Source organism: Sarcophilus harrisii, chromosome 4 (genome assembly GCF_902635505.1).
Source record: "Sarcophilus harrisii chromosome 4, mSarHar1.11, whole genome shotgun sequence".
Classification (NCBI taxonomy): Eukaryota; Metazoa; Chordata; class Mammalia; order Dasyuromorphia; family Dasyuridae; genus Sarcophilus; species Sarcophilus harrisii.
Window position 1 is genome coordinate 35,498,128 of NC_045429.1, and position 10,446 is coordinate 35,508,573.

The following is a 10,446-nucleotide window of genomic DNA, read 5'->3' on the forward strand; positions in this document are numbered from 1 at the left end:
TTGGATTTCCTCTAAGCCCTCTACAGAAAATTAAATTGCCCAGGGCAGCTAGCCCGGTGGTGCAGTGGATAGAAGACCAGTCCTGAAGTCAGGAGGACCTGAGTTCAAATCTGATCTCAGACACTTAACATTTTCTAGCTGTGTGACCCTGGGCAAGTCACTTAACCCCAATTGCCTCGACAAATATATAAATAAACAAACGAATGAATGGATGGATGGGTGAATGAATGAATTGCCCAGATGAACAGAGGAAGAAATAGAACACTAAAATGGTTTTATCTTAGAAAAAATTGAAGAAGCCATTAATGAATTAACTAAGAAAAAAATCCTTAGAACTAGATGGATTCATAAGTAAATCCTACCACCCAAAAATAACAACAAAACCAATTAATTCCAAACCTATGTTAACTACTGGGGGTGGGGATTAGGAGGAAGTAAGAAATTAGGTCTACCAAATAGCTATTATGCCACATATATGGTGCTGATACCTAAACCAGGAAGAACAAAAACAAAGAGTATAGACTGACCAACTTCCCTAATGAATATTAATATAAAATGAAATAAAATACTAGTAATGAAATAATATTACAAATGTTATATACTATGCATAGGTGGGATTTATACTACTAATGCTAGAGTAATTCAGTATTAGGAAAAACTATCAATATAATTAATTATTTCAATAACAAATCCAACAGAAATTTTATAATGTTCTCAATAGAAGCCAAAAAAAAAAAAAGCTTTTGACACAACATGACACTTATTTAAAAACACCAAAAAACACAGAAATAGTGGAACTTTGTTTGAGGTAATAACTAGTATATATCTAAGACTTTCAGCAAGCATTATCTAAAATGGGGATAAGGTAGAATAATTACAATAAGATGAAAGGTAAAGCAAGGACATCTATTATCACACTATTCCATATTGTTCTAAATATGCTAGCTTTAACAATGAGAAAACAAAAGGGAATTTACAAGTACAAAAAGAATTTATAACAGGTAATGAGAAAAAAAACCATCAATCTTTCCAGATGATAAGATTATATATTTAGAGAATTCTAGAGAATGAACTAAAAGCTAGTTGAAAAAATTAAGAACCTTGGCAGTTGCAGAATATAAAATAGACCTCCATATGTCATTAGCATTTATATATATAACCAAGAAAATTAAGCAGAAATTGATAGGGAAATTTCAATTAAAAGTATTGCAGAAATTATCTGCCATAAAAAAAGGGAAGAAAAAGCTTTTACAGTGGAAGCAAAGAGAGGAAGAAGAGGTGAAGAAAGTAAACCTTATTCTCATCAGAATTGACTCAAAGAGGAAATAACATACATACTCAATAGGGGTATAGAAATCTATTTTATCTTGTAGGAAAATAGGAGGGGAATGGGATGTGGGAAGAGGGGGGTGAATTGGGGGTGAATAAGGAGAGGGTGATAAATGAGAGGACATATTGGGGGAGGGAGTAATCAGTAGAAAACACTTTTGAGGAGGGTCAGGATGAAAGGAGAATAAATGGGGGAGGAAATAGAATTAGCAATAATAATTGTTAAAGAAATTTTGAAGCAAGTTTCTGTGATAAGACCTCATTTCTCAAACATAGAGAAAACTGAGTCAAATTTATAAAAAATAAGAGTCATGCTCCAATTGATAAATGATCAAAACATATGATCTGTATCCAAAGAGCCATAAATTCATGCACATCCTTTGATTTAATAATAGCACTACTTGGTCTGAATACCAAAAGAGATTCTGCGGAGGTGGGAAGAAAGTAACCTATATGTACCAAAAAATACTCACAGCAGCTATCTTCTCAGAGCAAAAAAAAAAAAAAATTGGAAATTGAAAGGATGACCATTATTTGGGGAATGGCTTCATAAACTGTGGCATGTCTTTATAATGGAATATTATTGTTTTATGATAAATGAAGAGCAGGATGCTCTCAGGAAGAAAAATAACTGGAAAGTCCTCACTGAACTCAAGAAAAGTGAAATGTATTATATAGAAAGTCATAGTTCTAGGATGACCAGCTGTGAATGACTTTGCTATTCTCCATAGTACAATCATCCATTACTACTCTGAAGGATTTAAGATGAAAAATCCAATCCATACCCAGAAAAGGAACTGATTGTGTCTGAATATAGACTGAAGCATTTTCATTCTCTCTCTCTCTCTCTCTTATCTTTAACCTAATTGTTCTTGAGGGTTTATATTTTCATTAGGGTGAGAGATCAATATTTTCCCCCCACAACTTGACTTTTATGGAAGTGTTTTGCATAACTATACAAGTGTTTTCTTAACTGTGGGTAGAGATAAGGGAAAGAACCCTAAACTTATAAATTTTAAAAACAAATGTAATTTTTTTCTTTTGAGTGTTACTGGGGGAAAATATTAAATAAATAAATAATTGCAGATGATATAAAATGCTTGGGAATCTAGCTGTCAAGAAAAACCCAAGAAATCTAGGCACACAATTACAAAATATTTTCATAAAATAAATTAACATCTAAATGATTGTAGAAATATTAATTGTAGGTGGATAGGCAGAACAAATATAACAAGAATGACAGCCTACCTGAATTATTTTACTTATTCAGTGTTATTCTGAGGAAGCTATCAAAAACAATTCTATAGAGCTAGAAAAGTGGTAATAAAGTTCATCTAGAAGCACTGGAAGTACAAAAGGTCAAGAATAAATATTAAGGAAATCAATTAAAAAATAAGAATGAAGGTGGCCCAGTAGTATCAGGAATCAAAGTCTATTTCTCTCTCTCTCTCTCTCTCTCTCTCTCTCTCTTTTTTTTTTGCTTTTTTTGGTTGAGGCAATTGGGGTTAGGTGACTTGCCCACAGCCACACATTTAGGAAATGGTAAGTATCTGAGACTAGATTTGAACTCAAGTCCTCCTGACTTCAGGTTTGATGCTCTATCCAGTGCCCTACCTAGCTGGACTGATCAAAGTATATTTCAAAGCAGTAATAATGACCCAAACAATCTGGTACTGGCTAAGTAATGGAACATGGATTAGTTGAATAGCTTAAGTATACAATATACATTAGGAAATTACCATAGTAATATAATGTTTGACAAATCCAAAAGATCAAAGATTTTGGAGCAAGAAATCATCATATGATCAAAATTTCTGGGAAAACTGGAAAGCAATTTGACAGAAACTAGTATAGACTAATATCTCACACCATATTCTGAGATAAGGTCAAAATGGGTACATAATTTAGAATTAAACTTTGGTATCATAAACAAAATAGGAGAGCATGGAATATTTGCATATTGGATTGGAGAAGAGTTTATGAGGAAACAAGAGGTAGAGAGGATTATGGTATATAATAGGAATCATTTCAATACTACTAAATTAAAACAGTTTTGTACAAACAAAACCAATGTAGCTAAAATTAAGATAAAAAATCTTACAGCGTTTTTTTCTAATAAGGGCCTCTCAAATATGTAGAGCACAGAACCTAATTTATAATAAGTCATTCTCCAGTTCTTAACCCTAACCCTAACCCTAACTAGGGTTAACCCTAAACCCTAGGGTTTAAGTTCTTAAGAGGTCAAAGTGATGGAGTACAGCTTCTAGGAGAAAAATAGCAGTGAGAAGGTCTCTTGATCTTAGAATGCTTCTGTTCTAACAATCTGTCAATGATTCTAAAGTCTTCTGGCCTTAGAGTAGTCCTACAAGTCCTATTTAATCTGTTGGTCAGTGATAAACAAGTTCCTGAAACAATAGTGAACAACTACCCCTCAAAACTACTTGTACATCATAAAATTAGCAAATAGGTAACATGAAACTTTGGTCTTACTTTGTCTTATAAATCTATCTTCTTTCTCTTGGTTCTTTGCTAAATTCTTTTGGAACTTAGCCTGCTTCAATTGGTATAAGAATTACAATAAACTTTTCCCCTTGACTTGGATATGCATTCAAGCCTGCAAATTCTTTTAAGATACCTTGCAACACTAGTCTATGACCCCTAAACTTTGGGGCTCTTTCTGAAAATCATCAAAAGAATATGAATGGCAACTTTCAAATGAAGAAATCACAGCTATTTATATTCATATGAAAAAGTGCTATAAATCACTATTGATTAAAGAAATGCAAATTAAAAGAACTCTGACTAATAAAACAGAAAAGAAAAATAGCATGTTGATGAGGATGTGGAAAAATTGGGATACTAATGTACTGTTGGTAGAACTGTGAACTGATTCACATTCTGGAGAACAATTTCAAACTATGTCCAAACTGTTATAAAATTGTATATACTATTTGACTTATCAATACCACTATTAAGTCTATAGCACAAAGAGGTCAAAGAAAAAGGAAAAGGATCTCTATGTACAAAAATATGACAGCTCTTTTAGCAGTGGCAAAAAATTGCAAATTGTGGGAATGCCCATCAACTGTCAAATGGCTGAGCAAGTTATATACAATTGGGATGGAATCCCACTGTACTATAACAAATGGTGAGTAGAATACTCTCAATAAAACCTGGAAAAAACTTAAATGAACTGATGAAAAGCAAAATAAGAAGAACCAGGAGAATATTGCACACAGTCATAGCTCTATAATGATCAACTGTGAATGATTTAATTATTCCTGGAAATACAATGATCCAAGACATTTTTGAAGGATTTATTTTGAAAAATGCTCTCCACTTCTAGAGAATGAACTGTTGTAATCTAAATGCAGACTAAAGTATTTTTTTTAATTTACTTTTTTATTCTTGCTTATTTAGTCTATGATTTCTTTTTAAACATGGGTAATGTGGAAATGTTTTCCCTAGATGTATGCATGTATATATATATATATATATATATATATACATATTTATATAAATAAATTTTTTTTCAAATTGACTTCTCAAGGATGGTCAATGGGAAGAAAAGAGGAAGAGAATTTGGAACACAAAAAATTTTTATTTGGATGTTAAAATGTTTTGTTTACATATAATTGAAGAAAAAATAAATGTTTTTAATTTTTTCAGTTTTTTGTTTAAGATTTTTATTTAGTTAGTTAATATTTTCTCAGTTACATTCAAAACTTTTTTTTACATTTGCTTTTAAGATTTTTGAGTTTTAGGTTCTCTCCATTATCCCTACCTATAATTTAAAAACCACATGGGAAGCTATACAAAAAATTTCCATAAGTCAAATTGTGAGAGAAAACATAGATCTCCCACCCTAATGAAAATAAAAACCCTCAAGAAAACTTAAGTTAAAAATAAAGAGAGAAATAGAGAAATAGCGATTGCTTCAATATGTATTTAGACACAACCAGTTCCTTCTCTGGGTATAGATGGGATTTTACGACATAAGTCCAGAGTAGGTGTGGGTGATTGTACTCCTGAAAATAACAAAGTCATTTACAGCTGATTAACCCAGGACATTGCTGTTTCTTTGTACACAATATACTTCACTTTGATCATACAAGACTTTGCAGGTTTTTTGTTTTCCTGAGAGCATTCTGTTCATCATTTCCCAGAGAACAATAATATTCCATCAGAGAAACTTGCTTTGAATTTTTTTTTTTTTACAATTACTATTGCTAGTTGTATTTCCTCCCATTCATTCTCTCTTTTCTTTCACCCTCCTCTAAAGTGTGGCTAGTGACCACTATCTCCCTCAGTGTGCCCTCTCTTTTATCACCCTTTCCCTCTTTCCATATCCCATTCCCCTACTACTTAAACATACTATCCTGTCACAATACACACACGCACACACACACACACACGAGAGAGAGAGAGAGAGAGAGAGAGAGAGAGAGAGAGAGAGAGAGAGATTTTGAAAAAGAGAAAGAATGAGAACATAACACAGCACAACAATGGGCTGATTTCCTAGAATCAAATGAGTTTCAATTTCTATCTGACTCAGTGTTGTCAGGAGGTTTAGTTAGTTTTAAAATGCCCTTACTTAAATTCAAGAAGAATTTCTCTAGGCAAGAGAGGAGGAAGCAGTGTATTGGCAGTGAAGATACAAAGGGTAGAGGAGAGTTTGGAAGGGATCTAGATGGAAAGGGACTCAACAGGACCAAAGAAGGATTTCAAACACTTTGCCTGCTTTTCTAACAAGATGGCTGTGGGTGATTCTAAGCTGTTAGCACTCTGAGAAAAGAGATCCCCAAATGCTCACTGCTGGAGACAGTATCAAAAAGATGTCAGGTATCCTGAGGATAAACAAAATCTGGCCCTAGGAAGTGAAGAAGAAAAAGGGCACCTCTGGATCTCAAATATATGCTTTCATCTTTATTGTATCTACCATTTATATGCACTTGCAAAGCATTTTTTATAGATTGTCTTATTTGATCCTCATAACATCACTGTGAACAAGGTGTTCTTATTATTCCAGTTTTACAGATGAGGAAAGTAAGGTTGAGGAAGGCTAAATGACAGACTATGAGAGAGACACTCTAAAGTTCTTTCCACAGAACTATTAAATTTTAATTCCTCCAAAATCTTGAGCAGATAAGTTTCTAGAGAATGTTGTAAGCCTTAATGTAAAGTAAGATAATAAATATCTCTGACCAATGAGCTTTCAGAAGAACTCACTTGGCTCCAATCTTTTGATAAAGATGTCAAGGCTAGGAATTGGTTTAAACTGACCAGGTTCAAGGACCTGGAAAAGGCTTCTCTGTATTGTTTTTGTTTAATAAGCCCCATTCATATAAGCTGATATACCCCACATAGAACATGGGATGTATGATGAGGGAGGGGAGACATTTCAGGAGTAACATGTAAGAAATGATGTAACCTTAAGGGAGACTAACCAATCCATTCTTTGTGGGGAGGGAACTGAGATAAACTAACAGCATAAAGCATCTCTGCTTTTGTACCTAGGGCTCCCTCTTCCCATTAAAAGGGAAGAGTCCACTTCTGCCCAGAAATGTCCAATTCCTCTGAGGTTTCTTGATAAAATTTCTTTGCTACTTGAATTTCAGAGTCAGCTTATTTCTAACAAGATCTTGGGTCACACAACTAATAAGTTGCAACCTACTTGTAAGTAATAACTATATTGAATATTGTAATTCTGTCTACATAATAGATGCTCAATAAATCATTATCCTTTATTTCATCTAGAAGATGGGATTTTGTTTAGAAAAACAAAGATCCTGAGTTATCCTTATGTTTTTAATTTATTTGAAATTTAAATATAAAAGAAAACTATTGCCATGTACAGAGCAGAACATGAGAGTGAAGTATGAGGGTCAGAGATCATATTTGGATTGAAAGAATTCAAGGAAATTCTCTTGTAGTCACAAAAGACTTTATTTCACCAAAAATAATGAGCTAGTTTCTAAAAGTCTAACAAATTAGAGAAAATTTAGGCTTTAAATACTGAAAGTTTATACTTTTAACAAGATAATAGTCTACATGTTTGTAAATTGAAAAAAAAGAAATAAGGAAGATCATGATTTAGGAGGCAAATAAGAGCTTTTACAGAAAGACAAATAAGTTAGGATGGGGGTTTTACAAGGGGCAAATAAGGAGTAACAGATAAGATGCTTTAATTCCTCCACATTCCTTAGCTAGCTACATAGTTTTTGTTGTTCTGAATTCATCAGCTAGCCATGCAGTTTATAACAGACCCCGGGCTATGACCTATCAAGGAGATTCAAAATATGAAACAATAAATTTCCATTTCAAAAAACTATATAATAAATACTATACATTGTGTTCAAAGTTGGCTATCTTTTCTTTGCTTCCTTGTAGGTTTTCTTTCATTCTTTGTTGCGTATTTTTCACTTTATTTTTTTCCCATCCCCTTCCCCTCACTTCCTACTATAGGCCTACAATTAAGTGAGGTTTGCACATACATAAACATATTGAGCATAGATATCTATAACTATACACATACAGACACATACATTTGATGAGATCCAAGTCATGATGATCTCCAGGTTATGAAAGGGAGGGGGGGTCCTCTGGAATGAATTCATAGTCTCAAATCATCTCCAGGTAAAGGGGCAAAGTGAAAGCTAAAATAGATTTAATCAAAAGAAAAAAATAGCACAACTACAGTATACATCAATCATTTAAATCAGTATTTGTTTAAACTATGTAAAATAGCCAGACATACAAAGCTGGATTATTGCTGTGATGTAGAAAATGGTGAGTTGGTGGATTTAGAAAAATATCGAAAACCTTGGAGTTATGGAAGATGATGTTATCCTTCTTTAGAGAAACAGAAGAAAAATAAGCATGGTATAGTCTTATATAGTTGCATATGAATGTGATAAGGTGAATGGACTACAGCAAAAAACCAAATCCCTGGTAGCAACCCAGTCTCAGGTGAAGTAACAACAACAGGCCTCAGTGAAGCGAAATAAAATGTTATAAAAAATCTAAACTGTCTTCAGAAGCTTACCATAGAGATTCAATAGGAACCCAGAAGAATGCTTGAGTGTCTGAAGCAAAATTTGAACTTGGGTCTTCCTCTTTCCAAGATAAAACCATTTCTATGTCACAAAACTGCTTTAAAAATTAGACAAGCAAATAATTAGAATAGATTTTAAAAATTAAAACTAAATATATAGATATTAGATTTTATTATGATGATGATAATATCTTGCATTTATAAGAAAGACAGAAACAGAGACAGAAAGAGAAAGAGAAGAGAGAGAGAGAGAGAAAGAGAGAGAGAGAGAGAGAGAGAGAGAGAGAGAGAAATACAACACAGCATAGGAAAAAATAAAACAAAATCAAAAGAATGAAAAAACAGAAGAAAATATGAAATATCTTAATAGAAAAATAACTGACCTGGAAAGAAATAAAAAGAGACAATATAAGAATTGTTGAATTAGCTGAAAGATTTTTTTTTAAAAAGAGCCTGGATGTCATTTTTCAAAAAAATTATTAAGGAAAACTTCCCACATAGCCTAAGACCAAAAGACAAAATAGAAGTACAACAATCACTTTATGAAAAAATTCACAAAATGAAAACTCCCAGGAGTATTACACTCAAATTCCAGAACAGAAGAAAATATTTCAAGAAACAAGAAAGAAGTAATTTAAATATCATGGATCCACAGTCCAAATCACACAATATTTAGCAGCTTCCACATTAAAGAATTAAAGGTCTTGAAACATGATACTACAGATTTGTTGGACTACCTGAAAGCAGTGATCACATAAGAGGTCTAGACACTATGCTTCAAGAACCTATTAAGGAAAATTGTCATGAAGTTTGAGAACTAGAAAGGAAACTCAAAAGTGAAAAAGAAAATATCCATTGATCACCACCTAAAAAAATTCCAAGAAGAAAACATACCAAATTATAGCTTTTTTGAAGTTTCTAAGTCATGGAGGAAATACTACAAATAACTAGGGGTGGGGAATTAAATATTGTTGAGCTATGGTCAAGACATCACAAATTTTAGCAGCTTCTACATTAAAAGACTGAAGACCATGAAACATTAAATTCTGAAGAGCAAAGGAGTTGAGTTTGCAACCAAAAATAATATATCACACAAACCTGAGTGTAATCCTTCATGAGAGAAAAATGGATATTTGATTAATGAAAGGATTTTCAAATATTCATAAGGAAATGACTAGAACTAAACAGAAAATCTGACATTTAAGGATAAGGAGAAAAATAAGAAGGTGAACATTAAAGAAAAATTATAAGGGATTTAATGAGATTAAATAGTTTCCTTCTTATATGGGTAAATGTTATCTGTAACTCTTAAGAATGCTATCATTTTTGCCCATCAATTGGAGAATAGTTGAGTAAACTGTGGTATATGAATGTTATGGAATATTATTGTTCTGTAAAAAATGACCAGCAGGATGAATACAGAGAGGCTTGGAGAAACTTACACAAACTGATGCTGAGTGAAATGAGCAGAACCAGGAGAGCATTATATACTTCAATAACGATACTGTATGAAGATGTATTCTGATGGAAATGGATTTCTTCGACAAAGAGATGTAACTCAGTTTCAATTGATCAAGGATGGACAGAAGCAGCTACACCCAAAGAAAGAACCCTGGGAAATGAATGTAAACTGCTTGCATTTTTATTTTTCTTCCCAGGTTATTTTTACCTTCTGATTTCAATTCTTTCTGTGCAACAAGAGAACTGTTCAGTTCTGCACACATATATTGTATCTAGGATACACCGTGACATATTTAACTTATATGGGACTGCTTGCCATCTGGGGGAGGGGGTGGAGGGAGGGAGGGGAAAAGTCAGAACAGAAGTGAGTGCAAGGGATAATGTTGTAAAAAAAAAATTATCCAGGCATGGGCTCTGTCAATAAAAAGTTATTAAAAAAAAACTAAAAAAAAAGGAATGCTATCATTTTGCATTGCTTACCATCTTAGGGAAAGGAGGAAGAAAAATGTGAAACTCAAAATCTTTCCAAAACTGAATGTTGAAAATTGGCTTTACATACAATTGGGGAAAAATGAAAATAATGTTATCATTACGTGGGTAAT